Source organism: Canis lupus, chromosome 6 (genome assembly GCF_003254725.2).
Source record: "Canis lupus dingo isolate Sandy chromosome 6, ASM325472v2, whole genome shotgun sequence".
NCBI classification, from domain to species: Eukaryota; Metazoa; Chordata; class Mammalia; order Carnivora; family Canidae; genus Canis; species Canis lupus.
In genome coordinates, this window is record NC_064248.1 from 12,792,325 (window position 1) to 12,812,148 (window position 19,824).

Below are 19,824 nucleotides of genomic sequence, written 5' to 3' on the forward strand. Positions count from 1 at the left end.
TGCCAACAGGGAGGGAGGCATCATCACGTCTATTTACAACCGGGAGGCCACCATTCAGATGGAGTGGGTTAGGGGCCCTAGTCTCGTGGCTCTTGGCTTCTCATGTGTACCTATGGTGCAGGATCTTCTTCATGACACCCTGCAGCTTCACCTCCTCGTCCATCCTCATGAGGTGGTTAGAGACCATTGTTGTCCTATTTGACAGCTGGGAGGATAGAGACTCAGGCTCCAAGTGTCTCATCCCAGCTCACGGTAGCTGTTGGAGAAAAATTAATCAGACTTGTCCCAGAAGCAGGTCTCTTCCTTTGGCAATATGCCGTGTCATACTTTATTTCAGCTAACATTTACTGAGCTACTACCGTGGGCCAGGCCCTGTGCGAGGCACCTTGCACATCTCATTTCATTCTCTGAACAACCCTGTGAACACCATCACCAGCCCTGTCTGACAGCACAGACAAGGGAACAGAGGTTGAAAGAGGTGAAAGGGGGGTCATCTGTGGGCTGCTGCTGGTTTAGCTCCCAGACCACGGTGTTGTCAATTCCCACTTGGGCTCCTTGTAGCCTGCTTCTTGCCAGTTGCTGAAATTTATTAGTCGGAGGTGAATTTTCAAAAATACGTAAGCACAAAGTATTTCATCCTTTAAATCTTTCCTACAAAATGCTTTGTCACCCACACAGGTGACAATATGCCTCTGCCCCGACGTTAGGACAGCTGATGGCACACAGGTGCAGTGGGTGCAGGGACAGCCCCCTCAGGCTTCAGGTGCAGCTCCCACACTTAACACCTGCATGATCCTGGGCAAGTTACTCGGTCCCTCCCCATGCCTCAGTTTCCCCACTTCCTGTAAACCTCCAGATGGAATGGGGGTCATGGGTGTAAAGGCTCAGTGCAGCGCCTGGCAGGTGAGCCAGACCTCAATCATGCTACTCATCATCATCAGGCTGAATTGCCCTACTGCCATTCAGGAGTGGTCGACTGTGGTCAATGGTCACTAATTTCCTACATTTCAACCTAAAAGCGTAATTGGAACTCAAGTTTAAAAAAAACAAACCAAAAACAGACCCAAGTGTCAGAGTGCAAACTGAAATCCTCTGAGGTCTGAAGAGGGAAGATGACAGGAGCAAAAGCAGTGAGACGAAATGAAATTGGGACTCCACGGACTCCCTGCCACAGGGAGGGACTGCCTGGATCTCACTCTCCTCTGGACGTGCATTACTGTCGTCCCTGTTTTGAAGTGGGAGAAAAGGAAAAAGTGAATGCAGCTTCTCACATCTGGGAAGAAATTTGTAGCCTAGAGAAGGAAATGGGATTCAAGAAGCCCTGGCTTCCAGCCCAATTCCCAGCCATTTATAAAAAGTGCGGTTGTACTAGACACACTCGGCGCTGGGGTAATTGGAAGCAGATGAGATGTGGCCTCCTATTTTGTGTGTACCTTTGCAGCTGATGCGGCTCTGGGAGGCCGCAAAACGCACATGAAATGTGCACAGCCCAGCATCTCTTGGCTGTCCAGTACCCCCCCGATCAGATTTCCCCTCCACGGTTTAACCAATTAAGGCTTCAAAAGGGAAAACCAGCTGCCTAAGAGAGTTTTACAAAGCTTACGTTAATCGAAAAGATTAAATCTATAAGACATAATTTTGCTTCCCTCTTTTTATGTTTATCAGTGCCATGATAGAATGAGCTGCTGAATTTGAAGTGAGTGGGCATATTCACTTCTCAGGTTTGAAATCCTCCCTGGCAAGCATTTTCTTACCACACCAATAGTTGCAAATGTAGGTCCTAAAGGATATTTTGAATAAACCTAGAATAAAATGATAATCAATGTCTGAGGAAAGCACCAAATAAATAAAAGGTATCCAAAAAAAAAAAAAAAAAAAGAGTACAGGACCCAAGATTTCTGAACCTGTCTCAAAATTAAGAATGTAAACCCCAGGTTCCCACTTGGAAAAAGCCATGCTTGACCCTAAGCGCAGAAAGACAAATGGAACTTCTATAAAACCTTTCCTTTTGGGGACCACAATCGCTCAGCAGCTACCCTCTGTGGGCGGGCAGGTGTACTGCCCAGCCCCTCACCTACAGAATTTAATTAGCCACCCAAGATTTATAACGCTCCAGGGGGGCAGCCCCGGTGGCCCAGCAGTTTAGCGCCACCTTCGGCCTGGGGCGTGATCTTGGAGACCTGGGGTCAAGTCCCATGTGAGGCTCCCTGCATGGAGCCTGCTTCTCCCTCTGCCTGTGTCTCTGCCTCTCTCTCTCTCTCTTTCTCTCTCTCTCTCATAAATAGGTAAAATCTTATAAACAACAACAAAATAAAAAAAATAAAAATAAAATAAAATAAAATAAAATAAAATACTCCATGGTAGAGATAATTCTCCTTTCCAGGATGCCAGAAGGGAAGCAGTGCTCGAACGAAGGGACCACCGTCAGAAGACCTGGTGTCTGGTCACAGCTCTGCTGGCAGTTGTGTGCTTGCTGGCGGTGTTGCAGGGTGGTTAATCATTACAGTCTGGAGTTAAAAGGGCACAACCACTGGCAGCCTTGTCTGTACCTATTCTGCACTTCCTCCTAATTAGCACAACTCTGATTTTGCCTGGGATGGTACGGAGCCCAGCTAGAACACGACATGTCTCCACCTTCCCTGAGGCCAAGGGTGGTGGTCATACAACATCACTGTGGTTAATGTATTTAACCAGAGGTCCCAGAGCTCAGGATGACCAGCAAACTGGAACAGCTGGCCATCCTCCAAGCAGGCTCTTTGAAAGCAGCAGAGGCTGCTCGCTGGTGCATGTCCCCTTTGCCTGTCCCCCTCTTGCTGCACAGGGTGATAGCCTGTGAGCTCCATTCTAGGGGTTACCATGAAGCATTGAGTGTGAAGACAAGAGCCACTGACTGATTTTAACAGACAAAACTTGATGTAAAGAACTGTGTGCTAAGGTATGAGGCCATGAACTAGGTAACTGAAGCATAAAAAGCTAACTCTGGGTATCTCTTGGAAGTGGCAACAAAATGAAGTGCAGGTTACCCAAGGGGACAAAGTGACAAGGTTAGAGTTATTGAAACTTAAGAACTTGGAGCAGTTGAAACTCTGGTTTGTGAGGTGGTGGCTGGCTGGTGCTGTGATTCTGAGGGGTCTCTCAGAAAAAATAGCAGACAGGTGCTGCAGTAAGGGGCAGAGGAATCAGGGGTGAAGAAACCTCCCTAGAACAGACCATAGGAACAGGACAGGTGGAGACCCAAATGGAAGGAACCAGAAGAAGGATGTTCTTCCTCCCTCTTCCAGCCTGGCAGGCATTGTCCAGCATCGCCTACTGGAAGATCTAAAGAGGGATCCGAATGGCTGAGCCCAAGTGTGGAGTGCAGCTTCCAGTCCCGACATCACAAAGCTGATGCAGAAGGATGGGTTTGGTGCCAGCAGGCCATAATTCCGTAACCAGCACACTTTCCCTGGTGACACTACTCACTCTCCCCTTACCCCAGAGGAAAGCACCACACCGACTTCTGCGTTGTTTTCCTGCTTTCCCTTAGAGTTTTATCATGTATGCATGCACCCCTGAATTATGGGCTGCATTTACCTGCTTTGAAGGTTTTTGTGACTGGAATGATACCGTTTAGGGTCTTCTGTGTCTGGCGTTTTACATTCAAATGGTTTGGACGATGCATCCGTATTTTGCAAGTGGTGTCGGCCATTCATTCCCAATGCTTTCTAGGATTCTGCTGGATGAACACACTGTATTCATTCAACTGCTGATGGATGTTTGCAGCAATTGACTCCAAGAACGCCTCCTGTCCCTGTATCCTGGAACACGTGAGCACACATCTCTCTAGGTGTTACCCAAAGTGTGGTCCCCAGAGCGGCGGCTTCAGCAGTACCTAAGGACTTGTTAGAAATGCAGATTCTGGGGTCCGACCCAGACCTTCGGACTCAAATTCTGGGAGCGGGGCCCAGAAGCCCTCCAGGGGGTTGGGACACCTGAGAATGAGTGTCCTTGGTTGTATATCTGGAAGTACACTTGGGAGTCACATGATACCCAAAATTCAAATCTCCTAGAAAATGTCCAACTATTTTCGGAAGCCTTTGTACCAGACTGCACTCCCACCTTCTCTTGCTCTGTATCTCAGCCAGACTTTTAAATTTTTGTCAGCCTGGAAGATACAGAGATACCCCATCATAGTTTTAATAGTACTTGTGTGACTTCTGATAAGGTGGAATACCTCTCTCAAATGTTTACCGGCTATCCAGACAACTTCTTCTGTGCAGTGCCTGGTCCAGTGTTTTACCCATTTTTCTCTTGGGTTGTCTGTTTTTTCCTCATCTGTTTGAAGCTCTTGAAATATTTGGAAAATGGGCCTTGGTTGGTTGTATACCTCTTTTTCTTTTTAAAATTTTATTTATTCATGAGAGAGAGAGAGAGAGAGAGAGGCAGAGACACAGGCAGACACAGGCCCACAGAGAAGCGGGCTCCATGTCGGGAGCCTGATACGGGACTCGATCCTGGGACTCCAGGACCGTGCCCGGGGCCAAAGGCAGGCGCTAAACCGCTGAGCCACCCAGGGATCCCCGGTTGTATACCTCTTGCAGGTATTTCCTTCCACTCCAAGACTGGCCTTCTCATTTTCATGTTCTTTTTGTTGCTACATATTGATGAGCAACTTCTTGATTTTAATTTAGTTTGATTTGTCATTATGTATGATTGGTGCTTTTATTTTTTTAAAAGCTTTTATTTATTGATTTGAGAGAAAGAGAGAGTGTGTGTGTGCATGAGCAGAAGGAGGGGCAGAGGGAGAAGCAGACTGCCCACTGAGCAGGGAGCCTGACAAAGTTGTGGGACTCGATCCCAGGACCCTGGGATCATGACATAAGCCAAGGGCAAATGCTTAACCCACTGAGCCACCCAGGTGCCCCCGATCAGTGCTTTTAATGACTTAAGAAATCATGAAGTCATGAAGATAATTCTCCTGTTGTGTCTTTTGAAAGTCTGTAGCTCTGCCTTTCACATTTAATTCTTTGATCCACCTGGAATTGACTTTTGCATATGATGTGAGGTAGAGGTTCTGCTTCTTTCACAGATGTGTATGTACATAATTTTCTTCACTCCACTGGCTGCAAACCAAGTCTTTCCCCTACAGCTCTGCAGGCCCACCCCATTCTGTCACACATTAGGTGCTCGCAGGTACATGGATCTGTTTCTGAGCATTCTGCTGTCTCCTCTGCATATTGGTGTATACTTGGACCAAGACTACACAGTATGGAATGCCCTACCTCCTCTGCTGCTGCCCCTCACAGCAGGATTACTCCCCTCAGAGGAGCACCAGGTACCCTGGAGTTGGACTCTTCCCTTGCCTCCATCTCATTGGGTCAGGATGAGTTAGCAGTTGTCTGTAATTTTGCCCTTGGCTCATGTTTCGGGCCCTCTCTCCAAATATCATCCCTTCCTCGATCAAGGCTCCTCTCAAATGCTGACACCTCGGATCACCGGCAGCCGGAGAGATTCCTTCCTTCTCAGATGCAGCCTTAGGTAGGTTGACTGTACATGTCCTGGGATTGTCAAAACAAAGTACCACAAACCAAGTGGCTTAGTCCACAGTAATGTGCTGTCTCACAGTTTGGAGGCCAGGAGTCTTAGATGGAGGTGTCAGCAGGGCCATGTGCTTCTGCAGGCTCTAGGGGAGGATCTATCTCCAAATTTCCCCCTTTTTATAAGAACCCCAGCTAGATTGGATTAGGGGCCACTCATTTTAATGAAGTACATCTGCAACAGCCTTATTCCAAGTAAGGTCACATTTTGAGGTACTAGGGGCAGAATTTCAACACATGACTATGGCAGGGACACAGCTTGACTCAGAATGATGACCATATAATTGATCCTCAGAGACTACGACACTCTGGAGAGTAAAATGGGGCTCCTATTGAAACTGTACCAGAATCATGACGTAAACCATGAGTGCTCTGGATGATCCAGGACAGGTGAGCCACCCTCTGCAGCGGGTGACCAGGAGATTCACATCACTCAAACATGTCTAACTTTGGCACTGGCTCAGTTAGAAGGCTTTGGCTATAAATAGCAGAAACCCCAGCCCAATGTGGCTCCAACACAGAGGGGATTTATGACCTCACATGTAAGGACTTAGGAGAAAGGGTGAGCCTAGGGTGTGTTGATTCAGTGACTCCGTGGTGTCGCCAAGGATTCCCTTTCTCTCCACCATGTGGCTCTGTGTCCTTGATGTATTGAATCACATGCTTTTGAGGTGGCTACAGGGGCCTTACAACCCCTATCTTCCCAAACTGGGATGTGGAGACCATGTTTGATTCATGTATTGCTTTTTAGGAACAATGACACTTTTCTCCTACTCCAGCCCACCTCCCTTCATGTCTTGTTGGCCAAAATTACCCTCTCCACCTGTGCCCAAACCACTTCCTGGCAAGGGGTGTGAAACTCGCCACCACACTTGTCTTAGTTCAGTCATGATCCTCTCTTATGAGCTGGGTCCTGCTTCTCCTGCAGTGGATAGAAGGTAGGTATCTGGACAAAATCAGGGTTCTCTTTACGGGAAAAGGAGAGAGGTCGGGAGGGAGCTACTAGGAAGGTAGCCAGAAGGCATTTGCCACAACAGGGCAAAGAACAGACATTGAGGACCAGCAGCACATCAGGGGTAGGATAAAAGGAGAGATTTTCATGGCTGCACATAGAAGCAAAAACTAGGGCCCTCGAATCTTCAAGGTGTTATTCTTGCTGGGACATTAATGAAATGCAATGTTTTGGGAAGCTGGCAGTGGCACTCACATCTCATTAGGTGGAAGGTGTGATCACTGAGGTTAGATGGTCTTGGTTATTGCCCTGGATGGAGATAATTTCACAGCAGATCGTGCTGCAATGCAGCATTGCTAACGAGTGCTGACGAGAAACAAGCAATCAGTAAAAATGCTTGTTACCAAGCAACAAGCCAGCACAAGAATGGAGTAAAGGGGACCTAAACGGGCCACAGAAATCAATCATCAGAAAAAGGTGGCATGGTGGGAGGGGTGGGGGGAGAAATATTGGAGAGCCATTTCAATGTCTGCTATACTTCATTGTAAAAAAAAAAAAATGACACATCTATTGATTTAGAAATACAATATATGTCCATTGGAGAAAATCAGGAAATACTTATAAGAAAGAAACTAGCCACATGCTCAACCTCACTACTGACTACTTTCAATAGTTGGGTGCATTTCTCTGAGAGTGCATACACGCACACACATGTGTGCACATGCACTGTCTCCTATCTGTTTTCCATGGTATTTCTCCACGTTATCAAAAATCCTTAGTTGACATCATTTTAAATAACTGCATGGTCCATGCATCGATCAATGACTCTTTGCAAAACCCCATAAATCTTTGCCTCAGAAGGCCTCTCACGGGTGGAAGCGGGGAGTGGAGAACCTAAGTGCCAACATTACTCACTGTGCTCACAGCCTGCATTGTGAAGGTAGGTCAGAGGCTTAGCTGGCTCCTGGTCTCTTCGTCACTGGGGGAAAGACAGCCCATGTCAAGGATGGAATGGGAGGAACGTGTCTGATTTGTGTGTGTGGGGGGGGTGCCTCGTGGCAGGGGGTGGGGTGGGGAACCTGCGCATTGATTTGTGCTACAGACCATAAAGCAAAACATAAAACTCTCTAATTATTAGCAGCATTTTTCAAAGAGAAGAGCCATCAAGTGCCTGAGCCCTTCCTGGAACAATAGTGAGTTGGCCCCCCACTGTACCTTAAATTTCCTCCCTTTACTGGTATGATGGATCCTTAGGAAGCACTGTAGAACCATTATCATAATCATCTTTCCGATTAAGAGTGTCATTTTTTTAATTAAAAAAAAAAAAAACCCTCACAACAGCAATATTGCAGAAGTACTTTTTAACTGCCCTGGTAGGATTTCCTCTGCTATTTGATCACAGCACATGCTAGGCTGGACTATCCATACTCCAAACATGGATGAGTGCCAGTCATTTCATTCCGTTAACCTTTAAGGAGTGAGCAGGCCTTGCCGATCACAAATCAAGCCATATAATCTGTTTCTCAGGCTTATTATTTGTGTGAGGAGAGCTCCTGCCCTCTTGGATTGCAGCACCTTATTGATCACCCAGTGCGATGATGCTATGTGTTCCCCCAACCTTCCTGTTGTCTGTACCAAACCTGTTTTAGATTCACAAGACAACTGCTATATCCACAGCGTGCCAAATGCTATACTTTGAAGAACGCTCCCTATACTGCTAGCCCAAGGATGATGCCTTTCCAATGAATTGTTGTATCTTTATTAATCATCTGATTTTCCAAGCTAATATGATGCATTTGTCTTGGATAGACTTCTGCCCTCATGTGAACGGATGGCACACAAGTGTTCTTTGAGCCAGCTTTTTTTTTCCCCTTCCTTCTTTTTTTAATTAAATTTTTATGAAAAAGAATGTGCTTTCATTCAGAGGCATAAAAATCTAGGACTATCCTCTGATAGAGGCCACAGCATCTGTACAGAAAAGCCATTTCTCTCTGCAGCAGGACGATCCAAATGCTGGCCCACAGATAACAGGTCTGCTCCTTGGGAAATGAAGACTTGTCTTGGTGAATGATGGCTCAGTGTTTGGCCTTGGTGTGTCTGTTTAAAAAGAGAAGCCAGAGGTGCCTGGGTGGCTCAGTCAGTAAAGAGTCTGCCTTCGGCTCAGGTCATGATCCCAGAGTCCTGGGATCGAGTCCTGAATTGGGCTCCCTGCTCAGTGGGGAGCTTGCTTCTCCCTCTCCCTCTGCCCCCACCCCCCTGCTTGTGCACACTCTGTCAAATAAATAAAATCTTTAAAAAATTAATAAAAAGAGAAGCCAAACTTCATATTTATAGAATAATGAATAATGCAATATTATCAGTTCATGCAGGATGGTGACATTAGAAGAAAAGACAGACAGAGGAGTTGAGAGTCAAGGTCACACCAGAGAAGGGAGAGAAATGAAAATATTTTTCTTCTGTCTTCCTAGTATGTGTCTGCTTAAAAAAAAAATCATTTAATTGGGTCTTTTTAGGTTTTAAAATAAGGAAGGGGCTGCGTGCAGGCTTGATAGCTCCCTCACCGGCCCTGCCTCCTACATGGAGCCTTTGGAGCACAGGAGGAGCCAGTCACATTCCAAGTCCCCCTCCAGCAGCCAGGCAGCGATTCCGGTTTGTTTGTGTGAGTCCGGGAGGCCCCAGCATCTTGTTAGTGTTAAACTGGAGAACGGTTGAGGAATCTTGCTGCTCAGGCCTCTGCAAAGCTCTTCCTGCTTAGCAGAGAGGTTTTGTTTGACTCCTTTTGGCCTCTGAGGCACCATAAGGGAGTGATTAATAGGGAACCACCTCGGGATTTCAATGGAGTGGCAGCATGAGCTCCCAGGGCCGGCAGGGCCTTTGTTTGGCAAAACACGGCCGATAAAGCCGAGGCGGGCTGCGGGCTGGGAGTCCAGTCATCGGCCTGCTCAGTTTCGTCACTGCTAGGCCAACCTTGAGACCCGTGCTGGTCTGGGAAGATTCATCTATCTGCATACTGGGCAGTGTGATTAGCAGGAGCTTTTTCCTCTGGGGCGGGCCCTCAAGTCTGGCTGGCAAAGTGGGAGGCCAGGCTGGGGCCCAGGGACCCTGTTCTCTTTTGTGCGATTCCACAGGCAAGAGAAGAGCAAAGGCTCCAGGGGTAGCGCTGAGGACGTGTAGTCCTGGGGGAGGGGTGAGAGGGCCCCTCCATGGAGGTGCTGAGGCGGCCGGACCTCCAGGTCTCTGTGGCAGGAAACAGAATACAGGCCTGTGATCAGGGACAAGGCTCCTAGAACCACAACAGAATCTAGGGATTGCTTGGGATGTGGGAAGAAGGGGACGAGGCATAGCAGAGTTAAAGCAGGAAGCCAAGCAACAGCCAGGAGGCCCAGGCCCAGAAACCATGGTCCAAGCGGGTCCCACACCAGCTTGAACTTTCCTCCGGTGCATGTGTCCCTGAGGCTGGATGGGGGGCATCCACAGGTAGTCCTAGTCACATTACAGTGAGGGGCAGTGGGGACGTTTCCCTTCCTCAGAGCCCAGACTCCTTCTCCTCACAGCTGCTGAGTGCCAGGCAGGATGGGAGCGTCCTGTGCAAATTCCAAAGTCAGGCGCTCAGCATTTGCAGAGCCTCTGCCAGCTTTGACCATGTGGGAGGCCCGACGCAGAGGGCCAGTGCTCACACGGCCAACAGTGATTTCGCTCAAGCACAGAAGTGCTTTGTGACAAAACTTCAGAAGCAATGGAGCATACCGGTTGATGTGGGGATTGTGTTAGTCAGCTCCGGCTGCTGTAACAAACATCACCACCTGGGGCCACTTACAAACAATTGACACCAACTTCTCACAGTCCTGGGGGCTGGGAGTCTGAGATCAAGATGCTGGAGGTGGCAGCCAGCACAGAGAAGGCCCCCCAGGGCTTCAATTGTGATAAGATGGTTGTCAGTATGCCACGCCCCCCATACCCAACTCTAAGAGGAGCTGCAGACACCGAATCCAACACCCGTCATCCACTGTCCCTCATAACCCCCCCAGCCCGCCCTCCCCATTGTATAGCTTTATGTGATAACCTCATCAGGATGCAAGTTCGGCCAGAAAACTCAACTCACAATAGTTTAAACAACACGGAAATGTCTCAGTCCACATGATTGGGATCTGGATGTAGATGGAATTTCGGAGTAGCTCAACCCCATGGCTCCAGCTCCCTCAGTCAACAATGAGGCCAGCTCCGCTCTCATCCTGTGGCAGCCTGGAAGCCCCACGGCCGCCACAGCTCACCCCCTCCCGTGGCATCTGGAGAGGAAAGGCCTTCTGTTCTCATGGCTGTATCTTAAAAGGGAAGAACCCTTTTCTGGAAAACCCTGTCAAATGGAGGCCTGACCTCTCCTAGATGGCTCAGGGAATGGTAGACAGCTACTTAGATTCCTGAATCACTCACCGTGTATGGTATAGACCCACCTGGGCCCAGAGCTGGGGTCAGCCCTCTGCCCCCTGATGGCTCCTTAATGGGTGAGGGCTGCAAGGGACAGTGGCCATAACATGGTCTGTTGAAAATGTTTGCCTCACCGAATCCTGTCCAGCTGTGCCCTGACACCAGTACTACGGTCATCTCCGCTTTAGAGGTGAATAAATGGAAGCACGTTGAGACACACAGGTAGGCAGGGAGCTCTGGCACAGAGGTGAAAACAGGGCCAGCTCCTGACCTCAATCCCGCTTCACAGTGTGGACAGGCCACGGAGGCAGGACAGTGAGTCACCTGGGGAATAAACAACCCCAAACATAAACCTACCGCTCCTCAGTCACATGTCTGAGAGCACTCTGGCCAACATCTGAGTACGTTCGTTCCTGCTATTTTTATTGTGTAATGTTTACATTTCCTCCCCCAACCTTCTAAAATTGAGAAATGTGACACACACGCAGAAAGGCACATAAACGTAGCGAATAATGTGTTCATTTTCTGTTGCGGTATAACAAATGACCACAAATTTGGTGACTTAAGAAACGTACTCACTGGGACGCCTGGGTAGCTCAGCGGTTGAGTGTCTGCCTTCAGCTCAGGGCATGATCCCAGAGTCCTGGGATTGAGTCCCACGTTGGGCTCCCTGTGATGAGCCTGCTTCTCCTTCTGCTTGTGTCTCTGCCTCTCTCTGTCTCTCATGAATAAATAAATAAAATCTTAAAAAAACAAAAACAAACAAACAAACAAACAGAAATGCACTCACCTCAGCTTCCATAGGGCAGGAGTTGGCCCTTGGCTTTAGCTGGGTCTCTATCATCCCCTCAGGGTCTCCTGTGGCTGTAATCCAGGTGTAGGTTGAGCTCTGTTCTCATCTGGAGGTGCTACACTTTCAAGCTCATTCAGGATGCTGGCAGATGTGTTTCCCTGTGACTACATGGCCAAGGGCCATAGCTTCTTCCTGGTATCTGGCTGGAGGCCACCCTCGGGTCCTGGAGGCTGACTGCCCACAGTCCCCTACCACGTGGCACTATCCAGGGGCAGTTAACTTGGCTGTTTGCTCCTGCAAGGCCAGCAGGAGAGGCTGTCTCCAGTCATCACGGGAACATGAGCATGATGGGCGAGAAGTCCACCATCCTTCAAGTACAACATGACATTGTCAAGGGACTGACATCCTACCCCTTTCACTGATTTCTGTTGGTCAAAAGCACAAGACCAGCCCGGCCCCCACTCACCAGGAGGCTGTTGACTCATTGGGGGTGACCTTGGGGTATGGCCAAGTGGAACCCAGGTGAAGTGAACATCGATCACCAACCGCCATACCCACTGTCACCTTCCCTTAGAGGTAAGACCAGTGCTGAGCTGCAGCTGGCTCACGAGTACGAAATGATAAATTCTGTGGGCTTGCTGTTAAACAAACAGTATCAAAAATTAAATTATATAAGTTTACAGTGAAATCAGTACTATGGACAACAAAGTCTCAAAACACATTACTTCCCAATTATCCTACCGTGACCTATGCTCTGAAGATTATTTACCTCTATTGGATCCACATGCTGGAAACAGCGTTCCCAACCCCGCGCTCAGACACTCCACCTTGGTAGCCTGAACTCATCCATCTGAAAATTCTATATAGTTCAGAGCCTGAAGGTTGAAAAGGGTGTTAAACAAAACAAAACAGAATATGTGACAGATTATGTGTATCTGGCAAAGCCTAAAATATTTTGGCCCTCTGACCCTTTGTGGAAAACACTTGCTAACCCCTCTGTCTAGACTTTAGGAAGTAATAGAGAAAGTTAACAATGTAGTTAAACTAAACTTTGTGTCAAGCCTGTAGCCTTTCTATTGTAAACAGCACAACACATTGAGGAAGAATAGTATTTGTAAACCATCATCAAGAAGATGCTCGTACCACTGATGAAATTCCAGGGTCTTTTGGGCTTCACTTCTTACTTAATGCAACCTCAACCGTGTTCGTATCACCTATTGCATTTTTTTTTTTTTTTTTTTTTTTTTTTTTTACGATAGTCACAGAGAGAGAGAGGCAGAGACACAGGCAGAGGGAGAAGCAGGCTCCATGCACCGGGAGCCCGATGTGGGATTCGATCTCGGGTCTCCAGGATCGCGCCCTGGGCCAAAGGCAGGCGCCAAACCGCTGCGCCACCCAGGGATCCCTCGTATCACCTATTACGTTTAATCCAAGTTTATGACATTTAATGTGGGAGGCTGGGAAGCAACTCCGTTCTGGACAATCACCGGGGGGATTTCAAGCACAGGCTGGCGGCGGGTGCAAGAGTCCAGCGAAAGCAAGCAGAAGCATTCTCGGTGCACCAGTGGACCACACGAGATTTACAAGAAAGCCTGCGGTTTAGGATCATTCTCAGCACACGGTGCTCGGTGCTCGGCGCAGGCCTGAGACCCGCGAATGCACGCGCCCCGCCCCGCCCCGGCCCGGCCCCTAGGTCAAGGCCAGGGCCTGACCTGTGGGCCAGCACTCGGGGGCTTTCGCGGTAACTCAGGCGGGCTGAGAGCTGCCCCCTTCGTGCCGAGGGCTGGGCGCCTGGGCGCCGTGGAGCGTGCAGCTGCGCGGGCACACCGTAGACATTCGGCAGGTGCTGCTGGGCGGGCCACCTGCAGAGAAGACTAACGGCTAACCGGGCAGCCAGCAGCGGCGAGGCGACTCAGCCTGTACGAGAAAATGGCAAAAAAAAAAAAAAAAAAAAAAAAAAGGGGGGGGGGGTAGCGGAGAGAAAAAGAAGCCGGGGGAGGGGGGTGCGAAGTAAGCCTCCCCAAATCTTTTTGGAATCGCTAGGGCATGAAGTCAAAGGCGCGGGCCGGGGAAGGGGGAGCAACAGCGGAAGCCGGCCACGTCACCTCCCCGTCCCGGTCGCCGCTGGCGCCGCCCCCTCGCAGTAACCGCGAACCGGGCCCCCCGCGAGCGCCCGCGGGGCCGCAGCGCAGAAGCGCCCACTCCGGCGGGGAGGGAGGGCGGGGCCGAGAGCTCCGCCTCCGAGGCCACGTGGACCCCGGAGGCCCCGCCCCCGGCCGCGGGGTCCCAGGGCCTCCCAGGCGCCGCGCGGGTGACCTTGGGCGGGTCGCCCCCCCCCCCCCCCCCCGGGACCCCGGGACGGCGGACGCGCAGTTGTCGCGAGGACGCAACCGACCCACGCCCGGCCCGCGCACAGACCGGAAGGCGCGTCGTGACGCGTTGTGCGCAGGCGCGACTCGCAGTGAGGCGCGGAGAGCCGCCGCCAGGGGGCGCTGCGGGCCGCCGGCGCTGTTGGGGGAAGGGAGGCGCCGCGCCGGGACCGGACCACGTGCGCACCACGTGGCGCACCCGGCAGCCCCGGACCGCGGTAGGGTGGCTGGGCCGGCCCCACCGCGCAACCAGCAGCCGGCAGAGGCGAAGGGACCGACCTCCCCGCTGGCACCCCTGCTGACCTCTGACCTCCAACCTCACTACCTTTAGGGTTACCCCTCGCCTGTGGCCGCGCGGTGTGTTTATAAACAGAGCTCCCGGCGGGGCCCAAACCCCGGATCCTGGATTGCTTACCGGGGAGCGGAGCCTCCCGCGCATGCGCCCCGCGCCTTCCGCGCAGCTCTTCCTGCGCAAGCGCACTGGAGGACGGGGCGCGCCGCTGTGCTGGCTGGGGACGTGTGTCCGGGAGGGAACGTGTGTCCGGGAAGGGGCGGGTGGCGGCCGGGAAGAGCTGGGCTCGGCGGCTGCAGCCCTGCCAGACCCTGCCCTGTCCTTCCCGGGCTGCGCCCCGTGGCAGGCCACCCAGGTGCCCTGAGCCCGGGCCTCACCTGTGAAGGGAGCACAGGTGGCAGGTCCGGCAGGTGAGCTCCGGACCTGCCCTGGCCGCCCTCCCTGGCCCACGTGGCCGCCCAGGGGAGCCTTTAAACACAGCAGACCGCCCCCCCCCCGCCCCCCCCCCCCCCGTGCTGATGAACGCATGAACAAAATATGTTTACACGCCGCGGGGTACTGCTCAGCCTTAAACAGCAAGGAAGGAAATTTTGTGTTAGGAGTATTTCATCACAAAAAAAGGACAATTCTGACCTAAGCTAAGGGATAGGTGAACCTAGAGGATATCAAGCCGAGTGACGACTACTGTCGGAGCCCACTAACGGGAGGGATCTAGAAGAGACCTGCCCAGGGGATGGGGATTCTTTGATGGGAACAGTGTTTGGAATGATGAACAAGTTCTGGAGGCATTCAGGGGTGACAGCTGCACAGCAGCCTGAACACGCCTGATGCCCCCGAACCCTGCACTGAAGAATGGTTAAAATGGCAAGTGGTATGTGGTATGTGTTTTACCACATCCTCCCTGCTCAACATCACATCAAGTTCTGCCCAACAATACCCCTTTTTATGTTCTAAAAGGCCCCACCTGTCTCCTCATCCCTGCTCGCATCATCCTGAACCCCTTGGGTCCCAACTCGCCACCTTTCTTACCCAGAACACACCATCCTCACTGCTCCTTGCTGTCCTCGCTGATGGAAATGCTTTTCCTTCTTCACACAGCAGTTTCCTTCTGGTGAATTCATTCATTTAATAGACACAGATCCATGCTGATTTTCTGCTAGACACTATGCAAGACCAGGGGATGCACAGGTGATCAAAATAGGAAGGGACTCTCCTGAACTTTATATTCTGGCAGAAGGCATAGTCCATAAACACCAACAAAATGTCAGGTGGTGGAAGTGCTGTAAAAATCAGAAGGCAGCTGGGGACCCAATATCTAAGCTAGATCGGGTATAAGCCCCAGGGACTCTGAGTGCTGGCGGCTTGGGCTGAGACCTTCAAGATAAGGAGATGTCTGTGGAAGATGGGGTGGGGGGAACAAGGATTTTTCTGGAGAGAGAGGACAGCTAGTACAAAAAGCCCTGAGGCCAGAACCATTTTGCTGTGTTTGAGGAGCAGAAAAATACCGCTAGGAGGTAGGAGCATGTGAGTGAGGAAGAGGTTTAAGAAACAAAGGCAGTGAGGTAGATGCTCCTGTTACTATAACTACGGGAAGTGCCCTCAAACTTGCAAGTGTAAAGCAATCATTTTGTTGGCTCACAGTTTGGTAGGTCAGGAGCTCATCTGGGGCTCAGGTAGGCAGTTCTTGCTTGGGGTCTCATGCGGTTGCCATCAGGTGTTGGGGGTGTGGGCTGGACGTCCCAGGTGGCTGGTTCATGTGGCTGGCAGCTGGGAGCTCAGAAAGGGTTGCTTTGGGCATGCCTACCTGTGGCTTCTTCAGCTTGGTGGCCTTAGGGTAGCTGGACTTCTTGTATAGAGAGGCTCCCAAAGGAACCAGGCAGAAACTATATGGCCTTTTAGAATGTATTCTCAAAAGTCTCAAGTCTTGCTTCTCTCGTACTCTGTTGGGTGGAGTCATGGATCCACCTCTTGAGGGGAGGAGTGTCCATGATTTTTGGAGCCATGTTTAATATCACTACACAGGTGATCTTAGCTCCTTTTACAGATGGAGAAAATAATGCCTAAGGTAAAGTGACTAGGCCAAGGTTGTAGAGCAGAGCAGGGCCTGGAGCTAAGAGTGAGGACTTCAGACAGCAGTGCAGGGTCCTCTCTCCCGTATCCATCCCACAGCCTCTGCTCCAGCCTTAAGGAACAGGGCTTCAGGATCCAAGTCCTCTGGACCCAGTTTCAGCTGAGATGTCTCCTCAGACAACAGTCTTCTCCTAAAATAGCACACAGCTGTCTGTTCATGGTCCTGTCTCATTATCTTCAGAGCCTTGAACGGTGGTTAACTGCGCTTTGCACTCTTCTGAGAGCCGCCTTGCTCCCATGCAGAGGCGTGCTTGCTGCATCCAACCAGGTCTTACCCACCAGAAGTGCTCCGTAAATCCTGTGGAAGGAATCTGTGGATTCAACTTTGGATTCATGCAAGCTTGTTTATGGGTTAAAGAGGTGGTGAGTCCGAGGCTTCAGTTGGCTGTGGGGTCCTACTGGTTTCTGGTGAGGAATTCTTACTCAAATGTGTGTGTGTTTACATCACACCCTTTGGTGGCAGCTCCTTCCTTACTGGCACCAGTGGTGGATTTTAGAATGAAGAGCATCCAGCAGGGTGCCCACAAGTGGTCTATCACTGCTGGCTGGCAAGGTGGGAAAAGCGAGCGGGGCTGTGGATCCTGAGGATCTCACAGGGACAAATCCCCAGGCCTCCATATACTTCATGTGACCTGTTCCCCTGCCAGCAGAGTCATGGTCCTGAGTGGGCCTTGAAACCTTGTAAGACACATGGTGGCCATCATATAGTCACGGGATCCCAGATGTGGGAGCACTTCTGCTCCAGCAGGAGCAATTAGGCCATTAATGCCTCTTGTTGCCCTAATGTAATCGTAAGGCAAGACATCTTAACTGAAGGATCTATTTTTAAAAACTTATTTCCCATGCCCACCAACTTATAATTTGCTCAGAATTTTATTTTTTTAAAGTTTTTTTTAAAAGATTTTATTTATTCATGAAAGACACAGAGAGAGAGAGAGAGAGAGAGAGAGAGAGAGGCAGAGACACAGGCAGAGGGAGAAGCAGGCTCCATGCAGGGAGCCTGACGTGGGACTTGATCCGGGGACTCCAGGATCATGCCCTGGGCTGAAGGCAGGCGCTAGACCGCTGAGCCACCCAGGCTGCCCTGCTCAGAATTTTAAAACCTTAGTTTTGGCCAAGCTTCTTCCCATTCTTTCTCTGTCTTCCAAATTTGGAGAAAACCTGTATCCATATCTGTATTTCTCTCTATATATAACTTCCAAAATCAATATCCCTAAATATCTATTCCTGGACTTTTGTCCTTTCTTCCTCCTTTTGTTCTGGTCATAACAAGTCTATCTCTCTCTTTCTCACGCGCACACACACAGACTAGGTACTATGTAACTTACTGACCCAGGGTTCCTGGATGTTGGTACCTGAGCTTGGAGAAGGAGCTGCAGGTGTGGAATTGCAACATCTAATGACAGTAGAGAAGAGTAAAGCAATGACATGCAGAGTGAGCTTGCAGACCACTCCTGGTCTGCCAACTGCTTACAGCTCCGTGACCAAAAAGTACAGACATTGGAAATAAACATTTAGAAACTTCTGTAGGAATTTGACATTTTAATGACATCTGAGAGTGGATCTTGTGGACTTGTCATCTGTTTTACAAACGCATCAGGAAGAGGCCCAAAGCCAGGTCCTTCACTGCACATAGCTTGGAAAGGACTGGAATAAGGAACTCACCTCAAATTTCTGGCCATGGCATGAGCCATACCTAGAAACCTACCATACGATGGGTGGGTATTTTTTTTAAAAATCAGTAGTATTCCTATATACAAGGAGCAGCTCTTCAGAAAATACAATGGAAGAAAAGATCCCTTTTGCCATGCAAAATAAATGAAGACACCCAGAAATAAACTAAAAAAAATGTGTAAAACCTGTAGGAATGATTTTGTCTCTTTGAAAACGAAGACACAAGAAACTTCCATGACCAAATCAAGTTTAAGAAGGACCCTAACTCACTTTGCAATAGGCCTAGAGGATATCCAGGCAAGTCACGGTATGGTTCTGGGAGCTCATGGCTTTTTGAAGAGACGTATGAACACATGACTGTGTCCTTGGGACTGCCTATTCTAGATACTTCATGAATATGGAATCATACAATATTCTTTTGTGTCTATCTGGCTTCTTCCACTGAGTGCATGTTTTCAGGGCTCATCCATGTTCCAGCACGTGTCAATGCTTCATTCCATTTTGTAGCCAAATAATATTTCATTGTACAGATAAACTGCATTTTGCTTACCCATGCATCTGCGGATAAACACTTGGGTTGTGTCTCCCTTTTGGCTCTTAAGAATAATGCTGCTGTGAACATGTACCTACAAGTATCTGAGGCCCTGTTTTCAATTCTTTCAAGTATACAGCTGGGACTTGCCAATTGCTGGGTCACATGGAAATTCCATTTCAACTTTCTGAGAAACTGCCAGGCTGTTTCGTACAGTGGCCACACCTTTCCACATTCCCAGCAGCAATGTAGGAAGGTTCTAATTTCTGGACGTCCTCAGTAGCACTCGCTAGTTTCCATTTTAAAAAATTATATCCATCCATGGTATCTCATTGTATTTTGATTTGCATTTCCCTAATGATTAATGATGTTGAGTGTCTTTTCATGTGCTAGTTGGTCATTTTCTCTGGAGAAAAGAAATGCCAATATATATTAAGAAAAAAATTAGTAAAATTTAATACAATATATTTTTTTGTGTTTTATCTTTTCATGACAGCCCAAGGAACAAAGTTCAATACGTATTTCAGCAAACCTTATAAACAATATTGCAAGATAACAGGAACCTATACAAATATTGGTTAACATGCAAGATAGACGAAGAGCCTAGAATCTACAACAGTCCTGGAATGGTGAGGGTATCTAGCACCCAGAACGTGACCCTTTTTAAAAAATAAAACACTGAGAAAATATTCTAATATAAAGCAAAGCCCTCAAACTTTGCTTGATGTTGGAATGACAGGGGAAGTTAAAAAAAATTCCTGATAGGCAGGTTGCACCCAATGGAGATTAAATTAGGGTCTCTAGGAATTCCCACAACAGCATTTTTTTTAAAAGCCCCACAGTTTGTTTCAACATGTAGATGGACCCAAGGACCAGCATTCTAGAACAGAGTATCTCACACTTGACTGTGTCTGTGAATCACCTGGGGAACTGGATCAAATGCAGGAAGTCTGGGGTGGGGCCAAGGTTCTGTTTTTAATGAGCTCCCGGGTGATCTGGACACTGCCAAAACAGGACTGCATTTTGAGTAGCAGAAATATTCCAGGTGATGCTGATGTGGGTGCTGATGTTTGTTGGATCG

The 19,824-nt window shown here is 49.3% G+C and overlaps 1 long non-coding RNA gene across 11 annotated transcripts; it reads right to left on the bottom strand.

The window, feature by feature from the left end:
- Window positions 1–8,271: 8,271 nt before the first annotated feature.
- Window positions 8,272–14,883, bottom strand: LOC112646370 (uncharacterized). 11 transcript variants are annotated; one of them, XR_007411170.1, is made up of 6 exons: window positions 14,531–14,883; window positions 12,516–12,621; window positions 12,213–12,384; window positions 11,533–12,114; window positions 10,631–11,277; window positions 8,272–10,112 (listed from the first exon to the last, which is right to left on the bottom strand). It is a non-coding gene; the product is annotated as an uncharacterized LOC112646370 (long non-coding RNA). The 11 variants fall into 11 exon arrangements; XR_007411167.1 differs by lacking the exon at window positions 14,531–14,883 and adding an exon at window positions 13,459–13,961; XR_007411171.1 differs by lacking the exon at window positions 14,531–14,883 and adding an exon at window positions 13,852–13,931.
- Window positions 14,884–19,824: the final 4,941 nt, after the last annotated feature.